The sequence below is a fragment of the Theropithecus gelada genome, chromosome 14, assembly GCF_003255815.1.
Source record: "Theropithecus gelada isolate Dixy chromosome 14, Tgel_1.0, whole genome shotgun sequence".
Taxonomy (NCBI): domain Eukaryota; kingdom Metazoa; phylum Chordata; class Mammalia; order Primates; family Cercopithecidae; genus Theropithecus; species Theropithecus gelada.
In genome coordinates this window covers 41,478,421-41,490,363 of record NC_037682.1, presented here as the reverse complement: position 1 = coordinate 41,490,363, position 11,943 = coordinate 41,478,421, and the positions used below count along the sequence as shown (strand labels likewise).

The 11,943-nt window shown below is 35.0% G+C and overlaps 1 non-coding gene across 1 annotated transcript; it reads left to right on the top strand.

Annotated features, from left to right (window-relative positions):
- The first annotated feature begins 2,582 nt into the window (after positions 1 to 2,582).
- On the top strand, positions 2,583 to 2,687 carry LOC112607435. The gene has a single exon (XR_003115787.1). It is a non-coding gene; the product is annotated as a U6 spliceosomal RNA (small nuclear RNA).
- Positions 2,688 to 11,943: the final 9,256 nt, after the last annotated feature.

The window sequence follows — 11,943 nt, the reverse complement described above, 5'->3', positions numbered from 1 at the left end:
AATGTAAGCTTCTTGTTTGAGTCAATTAGGAAGATGGATTTGAGACGGATCTCACATCTCCTTGGCTGCAGCACCCAATTAATCCCTTCTTCCTTGGCAATAATTGCTGTCTCAGTGATTAGCTTTCTGTGCCATGAGCAGCAGGACCTAGACCAAACCTCAGGTATTTTGGTAACAATAGTTCTTATACATGCTGAGTGACTTGTGCTTACCTAAAATCCCTGATGTCAACAACATTTTCTGCTCCCTAGGGCTAAAATGCTTCCTTCTCTGCAATCATCAAACAGGGCCTATTACCTCCCAGTTAACTTCTACTCATCCTTCAGGTCTTTTTCCTGAGATAATTGCTCCTCCTCTGTGATATTTCATACTCATCCTTATTGTACCACCTTATATACTGCATTTTAATTTTCTATTAACTTTTCTGTCTTTCCCAGTAGAATTTGCATACTTGAAGGGCAGGATCTTCCCTTAATCATGATTGCAATCCACACTGATTAAAGGTTGGCATATAGCAGGTATTACACACACACACACACACACACACACATTGATTGAATGAATTATCAAATAAATAGGGCAAACCAATTCTACTAAAAAATGTACCTTCTCTATGAATGTTTCTACCCTTTCTATGAATGTTATACTCTAGGTCTTTCAAATCTAATCATTTACATTGACCTCTTTTTTATTAATTTATTGTATTCACATATAAAGACTCAGTCAGTGTTCTGTTCAAAAACATTCCTTCTCATTCTTATTACCATGGTCATTATTCCTGCTAGTTGTATCAAGAATATTTGGATCATAGTATCAGTTTTATAGCTGTTTTTTCCTCCTACTTCAGGCTTTTCCCTTTATTATTAATTCTGATATATTATGCCATTTTTGCATTGCTATAAAGAAATACCTGAGACTGAATAATTAGTAAGAAAAGAGGTTTAATTGGCTCACAGTGCTTCAGGCTGTGAGGCATAATGTCAGTATATGCTTTTTGGGAGGCCTTAGGAAGCTTACCATCACGGCCGAAGGCAAAGGAGAAGCAGGCATATCGCACAGAGAAAGCAGTAGTAAGATAGAGAGATTGACATGCTACATAGTTTTAAACAGCCAGATCTCATGACAAGTCACTCACTGTGGTGAAGACTGAACCAAGCAAATGGTACTAAACCATTAATGAGGAATTGACCCCCATAATTTAATCACTTCCCACTAGGCCTCACTTGTAATACTGGGGATTACAATTTAACATGAGATTTGGGTGGGGACATAGATCCAAACTATATCACTTGTAGAGTTAAGCCAGAGTATAATATCTCTTGGTATACTAAGTTAGAGATAGGATAGCTGAGATTTAAAAGATTAAACTGGGCTTTTTGCAGCCATGCAAGGCCATGTCATCCTAGTAGAAAAGCCTGATGATGGACCATCCTTACTCTGGATTGGACTTATAATAGGTTACACTTTAGGAGTAACTATGAACCAGTTGAACCCTCTTAGGGTCAGCAGGTCAGCTTCAAACAGTCTCAATCTCTGAAAATAGATTAAGATGATCGTGGATTGAACGTGTTCACAGAAGAACTGTCTAGACTACAACAGCATTCTAGGTTTCCTAGGTCATCCTGAGCTATTGTTTTAGGAGGGGTGACTTTTGATACCCAAAAGAAATGAGTAAGCCAAAACAATAATCCGGGAGTAGAATATTTTAAATTCTATAATTTAGGTATCAAATGTCTCTAAGTGAAGAAAAAGCATGGGGTCTCTTAGAATCAGAAGGACGGCTAGTGTAGCTGGATCAAAGTTGAGTGCAGAGAGAAATTCAGAGACATAGTCAGGGGTTAGGACATGGAAGACTTTGTAGGACACAGGAGTAACGGATTTTCTTGTAAATGTTATGGGAATCAGCAGAAAGGGATTTATGAAAGGATGGAAACCGATTTGCCTTGCATTTCATTTTTTTGGTTTTGGTGTTTGTTTTTTTTTTTTTTTTTTTTAAAGAATATTACTATGATCATTATGTGGAGAAGACTATAGAGCAGGGTTCCTTGAGTTAGGCACTACTGACATTTGACCGGGTAAATTTTTGTTGTGTAGATAGGGTTTATGCATTGTATGGTGTTTAACAGTATCTCTAGCTTCTACTTAATTGACAGTAGTAGCACCCCAGTACATTTGACAACCAAAAAAGTCTAAAGATTTGTTAAATGTCCTTGGCAAGTAGAGGGTCACAATCACCCCTAGCTGAGATTGAATTGCTATAGAAAACAAGGATGGAAGCAAGAAGATTGATAACAATGCTGTTGCGGTAGTGCCAATACAAGTGTTTGACCTAAGGCAGTAGTAGTGGAAATGATTAAAACTAGTTGAAGTTGATGGATTTGAGATACAGTCTGAAAGTACAGAGGACAAGTCAAGTTGGTATCAAATTTGGAGTATGAGAGAAAGAGGAAAGTTCTGTAGTGGAGCTGGGGATCTCAAAATTGTATTATGCTATAGAACACTTTGTCAGTTTGATGAAGTATATTGTTTCTCAGAATATTAGTGAACAAATATAATATATAATATTAAAAAATGGCATTGATACTTGCTTCAGCAGGACATATACTAAAATTGGAATGATAGAGAGAAGATTAACATAGCCCTTGCACAATGATAACATGAAAATTCATGAAGCATTTTATATAAATAGCTTTATTTATTTATTTTTTTTGAGACAGAGTCTCGCTCTGTCGCCCAGGCTGGAGTGCAGTAGTGCCATCTTGGCTCACTGCAAGCTCTGCCTCCCGGGTTCACGCCATTTTCCTGCCTCAGCCTCCTGAGTAGCTGGGACTACAGGTGCCTGCCACCATGCCCGGCTAATTTTTTGTATTTTTAGTAGAGATGGGGTTTCACCATGTTAGCCAGGATGGTCTCAATCTCCTAACCTCGTGATCTGCCTGCCTCACCCTCTCAAAGTGCTGGGATTACAGGCGTGAGCCACCATGCCCAGCTTATATAAATAGTTTTTAAAATCAAATATATTGAAATAAAGGTATGAAATATTTTAAATGATAAGATATAGCAGTAAGTATAATAATAACTAGTCATTTTAAAGTCATTAATATATAAAATATATTTTGAGGTTTCTACTGTAACAATCACATGTTATATGAACATTTCTCTGATTTCTGTTAGGAATAAAATCACAAGTGCTGTTAATGCAACTGTTGTTTTTTCTCTATAATGGTAGGAAATACTAATTATTAATTAGAGGTAAGTAAAATAAAGATATAACATGTTTTTATTCAAATCCATGGATCTCCCAATTTTTATTCAAGGACACTGTATTAAGAACCACTGCTCTGGAGTGACTTGTTTATATTAGAATGTTCACTCACATTCTGTGTGAAGTATATAAATTGTTTCTGAAATAGTTTTTACTGAAATCCTCAACCAGGAATAATCAATTAAGCAAGGTCCCCAATTCTATTTAGTATATGTTTTACTATGCTCTTTGATACAACTAAAACATACAAATTGTTTTCAAACTTCATTATTTTTACTCTGCTTCCTACAAAGACTTGTTTATTTAAGTGTATGAGGGACATGAAACTGTACTGCTTAAATTAAGATCTGAATTGAAATCACTTGCCCGTGAGACACCTACAAAAAATCTTATTAGAAATCTAAATACATTACTAGTAATTACTATGATCTTTAATGTTATAGAAGTACATTCTATATTATTTTATGCTATAATAAATTTTTTTGTTAATTATATTTCTATTATTTTTCTTATACATACTTTTTTATTCATGAATTTTTCTAAGGCATTGAATTTATAATCCCTCAAGAGAGAAAACATAAATATTTGAGAGAGCACAGATTTTAATTGTCAAGTGATATTTGGATATGTTATAAATTACTAAAAATTGACTTTTATTGTTCTAAAAAGAATCTAAACGATCTAATTCTTTTTAGATTTTTGAATGATGTACCAGAAATAACTTGATGCTGTGATATACTAAAAATGCAATATGCTTTGTTACTTCATCCTTCAGCAATTCCCCACAATCTGTAGGCAATCTTGAATACTGAATCCCAGGAAATTTTCAGCTTGAGCTACTCAGCCTCATTGTCAAGTGATTGCCAATTAGGAGAAAAATCTTGTAAATGCTGGCCTGAGAAGTTAAATGAAACTTCATGAGGAATGTTCCAATTTAGATGTACACTCAACACCTGCTGCTTTTTTGAAATAATTAACATCATTTTGGAGTTTCTATGAGCCTGCTCAATGGGCTGCAGGCAGATGTGTGGATCAGATGTCACCTAGCACAGCTGGAGCTGCCAAGTTAGCACACACATTTTTTGTTCCATCTTCTTTCTTTGTCTGCACAGCTGTAATTTTTAGTACATTAGGTTATGGATCAGTTTTCATTTTGGTTGAAGGCTCATCAGATGTAGACAGATCATCATCATTTAATCCTGCGCTGATGTGAATTTTGTTCACATTCTCATAGGACTCTGTATTTACACATCTCAATAATAGGGCTCATGAGAAACAAATGCTTCCCAAATGAGGCAAATCTTTAACAATTTAAGACAATAGATGAAGATTTTTCATGAGTTTGCTGTACACATCTTTCAATTTTATTATTTTGAAATATTGCAAAATAAAATGTTTGGATAAACCATTAAAAGGCTTTAGTAGGCCAAGCATGGTGGCTTATGACTATAATCTCAGCACTTTGGGAGGCCAAGGCGAATGGAATACCTGAGGTCAGGAGTTTGAGACCAGCCTGGCCAACATGGTGAAACCCCATCTCTACTAAAAATACAAAAATATTGGCTGGACATGGTGGCATATGCCTGTAATCCCAGCTACTCGGGAGGCTGAGGCAGAACCTGGGAGGTGGAGGTTGCAGTGAGCCGAGATTGTGCCATTGCATTCCAGCCTGGGCAACAAGAACAAAACTCCATCTCAAAAAAAAGAAAAAAAAAGTAAAGCTTAATTTTCTTTTTTATTGCTAAAAGTCCTACCTATTTATACAAAAATTTGGGAGGAAGCATAGAGCCATGTTTAATGGAATGCTCCTTTTACATCTTCCACACTCACATAGTAATTTTATAATTTTTTTCAAAATTGCAAAATACAGTATCTTTATGGTCTACTTAACAATCTTTAATCTTCTCTTATGAGAAACAACATAGGCGAAAGTAGGTAGACACCAAAGGAAAGATACATATTAAAATATCATTCTTGTACAGGTGAAATGGGCTATCACCCAGAGTTCCCTGGAAAGCTAACTTTTAAATGTTAAGCATTTTCAAAACAATGATTCCAGATATTTGTTAGGTAATTTGGCTACTCCAGCATTTCATCTCATTTTAATTTTTTATTAACTTGCTCATTTCATTTTCAGAAAGCTTAGTCTAGATATTCAGTGAAACAGAACTTCATTAAACTCTCTACAATAGGCAGTAAGACAGTACACCAGTACACCAAGCCAAGGAATCAGAACACCGGAGTTTAATTTTTATGTCTGACATGATCTGTGTGACCCTGACAGAGTCTCTCAAACTATAGGTTTCTAATGGTAAAACAGGGAAGCTAGCAAAAATAATATCTATGTTTTGCCTTATTCTAAAGCAAAAATTAAAGAAAATTAATCTTTCTTTCCTATCATAAACTGACTTCCTCTGAAAATATTTATTCCAGCACATTTTGATTCCTAGTGTTTTTTATTTCAATCTGGATTAAAGATGCTTTCTGTCTGAAGCTGCTCTATTGCAACTATATTATAGGAATATATATTATATGTATGTACTGTGAATATAATTAATAACATAGAGCTATATATTTTCTAAACATTAAATTATAAATCTATGAATATATTTATCATTGATAATCTATTAAATATGATAAATCATATTATAATAAATATAAGTATATTAAATGTTAAATATGATGCTTATGTTCATATTTATATATAATAGATATAATTTGGACATATATTTTATATGTTACAACTATATAATATTTGTAGGTTAATATATACAAATATGTATTATGTATTATACATTATATACGTATTTATGAGTGGAAGAATAGATCTTTTGTTTTCATTTAAGGTCATACATTTTGCAATATCTTCCAATAGTAAAATCCTTTCAGTTTTATTAGTATAATGCTCAATATTTCATGACATATTTTGTTAGCATTACATAAAATATGCAAATAATCTTTTTCTAGCTTTTTAAATATTAGGTATACTTTTGTCTCAGGTCCTTAGAACTAAAAAATCCTGTCTCAGTGAAGTCATTGAATATTATATTCAAAGAGAATATTTAACTGATAATCTTCCTTACTTATTAGATATTCTTAAAATTATCATTGACCATGTGCAGTGAACATTAAATATATAATATCTTAGAATTGAATCCAAAGCATATGGAGAGGCAATACATTGGATGTTTTGTGGCTTGTGTTCTGGAATTTAATAAAATATTAATAAGACATTTTATCAATATCAATTCATTTTCAATGAATACAGTAATTACAAATTTCGGTATTGAAGAGAACTGAAAAAGTACAATATATTCTAGTCATTTTTCCTTAGGAAAGCTGAATATGTATTTTTATTTTTGTACTTTTTTTTTTGGTAGTCAAAAATTTTACTTGCTTCTCCTGGAAGCAGCGCTGGGTTTGAAGTCAGAAACGTAGGAATACTGAAAACACTAATATTCACTTGGAGGCCAATCTTGCTTTGTTCAATTATGTTTGGAATAATTATACAGAACCCCAAATTCAAACTAGGGTACCCGATATGTAGTTGATGCCAGACGGTAACACACAGGTGCTTAGAGTTAAACAAAATTTTATTCTATTTGATCAAGCTGAGAAGGTGGAAAAACAAGATCTGTCAAATTATCTTTAAAAAAGAAAATGGGGAATTTTTATACAGCTAGAGAATAAAGGAGGGGGAATCTCAGGGAACCGAGGGGAAAGTCTGTTTCTTCAATCTCAGATAACACATTGAACAATCAGACTTCTGGGCATGAGCAGATGGTTGACTTCTGTAAAGACATTCATTCTTTCCGCAAATGTTTTTTATAACACTGAATTTATATCCTGCTGCTTGACAGAAAAACAGTCCATCAGCAGTTTATCAGTATATTGTGGGAACAAGGGATGTTGGACAAAAAGCGAGTGGTTAACATGTCAAAGTGGGCAAGGGCCTAATCAGAATTTTCATTATGTAAATGACTAATAATTCTGGGGTACTGAAATCTCAAGGGGCCTGGTTACAATAATATACTGTTTAATGTGAAAATATAATTTTCATAGTATGACATTGATAAGGCCTAACACTCAACATGAAGTGTACATAAACGTTTATTCTATGTAGTCATTTATCAGTTTAATTTCCATTATGTAACCAGATTCTTCATGCAATATCATTGCTTAAGTAGAGTTGTTTGGTCTCATGGCCTCCCTCAGATACCAAAATTCGAGGATATTCCTGTTCCTGATATACAATAGGCCAGTATTTGCATATAACTTATGCACATCCTTCCGTGTACTTTAAATCATCTCTAGATTACTTGTAATAACTAATACTATGTAAATCTCGTGTAAATAGTTATCATATTGTATGTATTGTTATGAAATAACGACAAGAAAAAGGTCTATATATGTTCAGTAGAGAGACAATTTATTATTTGAATATTTTTGATCCAGAGTTTATTGAATCCACAGATGTGGAATCCACAGATTTGGAGGGCCAACTTTATATTCTCTGTTGATAGAACTGTGTTAAGTTGTATATTTAAAATTAATCCTATGGTTATTTATGTATAAAACTTTATTGAGTAGACTTTGATCTTTTTTTCTCTCAGAAGAACAACATGTCATTATGTTTATTTTCTAGAAAAACTCTTTTTCTCTCCCTGCCTGTTTAATATTTAAATGATTTATGTTACTCCCATTCTTTAATATATTTTAATAATAACTCATCAGTGGTAGTATAACTAAAGTATTTTTTCATCTTTGAATCTCCATAATTTATAAGTGTCTGCTACATGGCAGGTAATAATGTGTCTTAATAATAAATTTATATACTTATATGTATAGTCTGAAAAATATGGATGTAATTTTTCCCTCTAAAATTCATATATTGAAGCACTCTGTGACTGTATTTAGATATAGGGCTTTTGGGAGGAATTGAGTTTAAATGAGGTCATAAGGACAAGGTCCGAATGCAGTAGGATTGATGTCCTTATGAAAAGAGGAAGAGAGAGAGGGAGATTTCCCTCACGCACTTTGTGTGGACGCAGTGTGAAGGCTGTCTGAAAACTGGAAGAAAGTCACCAGAAACAGACCATGTTGGCACCCTAACGTCAGACTTCCAGACTCCAGAACTGAAACAACAAATTCTATCATTTAAGTCACTCGGTCTATGGTATTTTATTTCGGCAGCCTGAGCTAACTATTTTGGTGAAATATATTTTATTATAAAGTTGTGAGTACTGATTGTGGAAATGATAAAAACATAAACATTGAAATAAGAGAAAAACATTCATGTCTTCTGTAACTCTCAATGACGAGCCACATGTTTGGCTATTGATTTCTGATCTGATCTTTTTTCTATGTGTATTTTTTTTTTTTTTTTTAATTTTTGAGATGAAGTCTCATGCTACTGCCCAGGTTGGAGTGCAGTGGTGTGATCTCTGATCTTTGCAACCTCTGCCTCCCAGGCTCAAGGAACTCTTGCAACACAGCCTCTCAAATAGCTGGAACTAAAGGTGGATGCCACCAGGCCTGGCTAATTCATATATATATATGAATTATATATGTATATTTATATATTTATATTGTGGAGCCCAGGCTTCATCACATCTCCCAGGCTAGTCTAGAACTCCTGGACTCAAGCTATCCATCCACATTGGCCTCCAAAGTGCTGGGATTGTAGGTTTGAGCCACCACATCCAGGTCTATGTGAATTTTGAAGTTCTTGAGACAATACTACATATAAAATTTAGTATCCACATCTTTTTAACTTAATCTTAGGATAGAAACTTCTCCCTTATTTCAGCAAAGTCTTAATAAATAGTTTTAACTCATATTTTATCTTTAAAGAAAAAAATGTTTATAATGTTAACAAATGAATACTGTAAAGAATAAAGAGTTTAACTTATCTTTTTCTCCCCATTAAGTCTGCCTTATTTCTAGAGGTAACCATTCTAAGTAGTTTAAGCCTACCTCATTTCTAGAGGTAACCACCCTAACTAATTTCTTACACAATTTTTTCCCAAATTTTGTTTATTTTCTAGAAACAACCTTTAGCACACTTTGATCAAAACTAGATATATTCCCCTTAAATTTGCTTACTCATTTAAACATTATTCTTTCTTTTCTCTCTCCTTGTTTTCCTTGCGCTCTTCATTTTCCTTTTTTTTTTTTTTTTTTTTTTGCTTCTAATTTTTTGTCATTTCCTAGAAGTACATTTACTTCTGTGGCATACATTTTTCCAAGAATCTGATTTAGTTGAAATTGTCATGTTTAAATTTCTTAACAGTAAAACTGATGCTGAAATGGTCATCATTGAATATGTATTTTTGGCTTTTTGATTGATATTATTTGTGACATACATTTCCAAGAGAGGAAGCGCTGGGTCAGTGGGTATGCACTACGTTTTAATTAGTGTTGCACAATTGTGTTCCCAAACTATTGCACAAATGTACACATCTGCCAAGCTGTTTTTCTTCAACTCTGACAGCACAGAGGAAATAAGAGTCTGCTCTTCGATAGATTATTCAATTGTATGTTTTACTTGCATGTCTTTAATTGAAGTAAATTAAATAGATGCTCATATATTTGTATCAATTCTGATTCATTTTCCTGTGGAATGGCAAGCATTTTTTTTTTCATTTTTCCTTGCCCAATAGTCTAAAAAGTTGTTTATAATATTAGTAACATTTTTGATACCAAGAAAAATTATCTTTAAAATTTTATATTTATCTTCTTTTGTTAGTTTTTTAGTCTTTTTTAAATATTTCCAAATATCTATATGGTTAAAAATTATCTTATACTTTTGATACTAGCAATTTTAATTACCTTTAGAGAAAGTATTTCTACCACAAAATTATTTATTATGTTAAGCTTTTGTTTTTGTTGTATTTAATGCATTAACACTACCGTAATCAATTTTGGTTTACATAAAAGAGAACTCCAACTTTATACCTTATAGAAATGGCTAAAATATTGTGCAAGCATCTTTCACTGAATAATCCAGAACTTCCCTACTGTTGTGAGAGCATCTCTTTATCACATAGACAATTCCAACAAATGTGGGGTTTCCATATTTTTTCTATCATATTTTGTTCAGGTATAATTGTCCACATATAAAATGGAATTTTAAAAACATTTTATTATTAAAAACTAGTTTCTTCTCTTTATTAACCAGATTATTTAAATGCTTTTATTCGAAATAGGAACAGCTCCAGTCTCCAACTCCCAGCGCGAGCGACACAGAAGACCGGTGATTTCGGCATTTTCAACTGAGGTACTGGGTTCATCTCACTGGGGAGTGCCGGACGATCAGTGCTGGTCAGCTGCTGCAGCCCGACCAGCGAGAGCTAAAGCAGGGCAAGGCATCGCCTCATCTGGGAAGCGCAAGGGGGAAGGGAATCCCTTTTCCTAGCCAGGGGAACTGAGACACACAACACCTGGAAAATCGGGTAACTCCCATCCCAATACTGCGCTTTAAGCAAATAGGCACACCAGGAGATTATACCCCACACCTGGCCGGGAGGGTCTCACGCCCATGGAGCCTCCTTCATTGCTAGCACAGCAGTCTGTGATCTACCGGCAAGGCAGCAGCCAGGCTGGGGGAGGGGCGCCCGCCATTGCTGAGGCTTAAGTAGGTAAACAAAGCTGCTGGGAAGCTTGAACTGGGTGGAGCTCACAGCAGCTCAAGGAAACCTGCCTGTCTCTGTAGCCTCCGCCTATGGGGACAGGGCACAGTAAACAATAACAAAAGCAGCAGAAACCTCTGCTGACGCAAACAACTCTGTCTGACAGCTTTGAAGAGAGCAGTGGATCTCCCAACAGGGAGGCTGAGATCTGAGAAGGGATAGACTGCCTGCTCAAGTGGGTCCCTGACCCCTGAGTAGCCTAACTGGGAGACATCCCCCACTAGGGGCAGTCTGACACCCCACACCTCACAGGGTGGAGTACACCCCTGAGAGGAAGCTTCCAAAGCAAGAATCAGACAGGTACACTCGCTGTTCAGCAATATTCTATCTTCTGCAGTCTCTGCTGCTGATACCCAGGCAAACAGGGTCTGGAGTGGACCTCAAGCAATCTCCAACAGACCTACAACTGAGAGTCCTGACTGTTAGAAGGAAAACTATCAAACAGGAAAGACACCTACACCAAAACCCCATCAGTACGTCACCATCATCAAAGACCAGAGGCAGATAATACCACAAAAATGGGGAAAAAGCAGGGCAGAAAAGCTGGAAATTCAAAAAATAAGAGCACATCTCCCCCGGCAAAGGATCGCAGCTCATCGCCAGCAACGGATCAAAGTTGGACGGAGAATGACTTTGACGAGATGAGAGAAGAAGGCTTCAGTCCATCAAATTTCTCAGAGCTAAAGGAGGAATTACGTACCCAGCGCAAAGAAACTAAAAATCTTGAAAAAAAAAAGTGGAAGAATTGATGGCTAGAGTAATTAATGCAGAGAAAGTCATAAAGGAAATGAAAGAGATGAAAACCATGACACGAGAAATACGTGACAAATGCATAAGCTTCAGTAACCGACTCGATCAACTGGAAGAAAGAATATCAGCGATTGAGGATCAAATGAATGAAATGAAGCGAGAAGAGAAACCAAAAGAAAAAAGAAGAAAGAGAAATGAACAAAGCCTGCAAGAAGTATGGGATTATGTAAAAAGACT